The sequence below is a fragment of the Eurypyga helias genome, unplaced genomic scaffold (genome assembly GCF_000690775.1).
Source record: "Eurypyga helias isolate BGI_N326 unplaced genomic scaffold, ASM69077v1 scaffold20992, whole genome shotgun sequence".
NCBI classification, from domain to species: Eukaryota; Metazoa; Chordata; class Aves; order Eurypygiformes; family Eurypygidae; genus Eurypyga; species Eurypyga helias.
This window is the reverse complement of record NW_010238174.1, coordinates 2130-2360: the sequence shown is the minus strand read 5'-3', so window position 1 is coordinate 2360 and position 231 is coordinate 2130.

The following is a 231-nucleotide window of genomic DNA, read 5'->3' as shown; positions in this document are numbered from 1 at the left end:
GGGGGGGGGGGGGAAATCAATAGGAACTGCCTTCAGAGAAGAAGGATGAAAATGGGCTGTAACAAAGCAAAAAACATAACAGTTCGGTTTAGCAATTGCTTATCCCGCTCCCCCCACCTGCAGACACCAGTTTCTCATTAACATTTGCATCTAGCCCCTTGGCACCTTCCCACGGCCCCTCTCGCCTGGGGACCATGGGCACGGCAAGCGGGTGCCCGGCAGCTCCCAGAC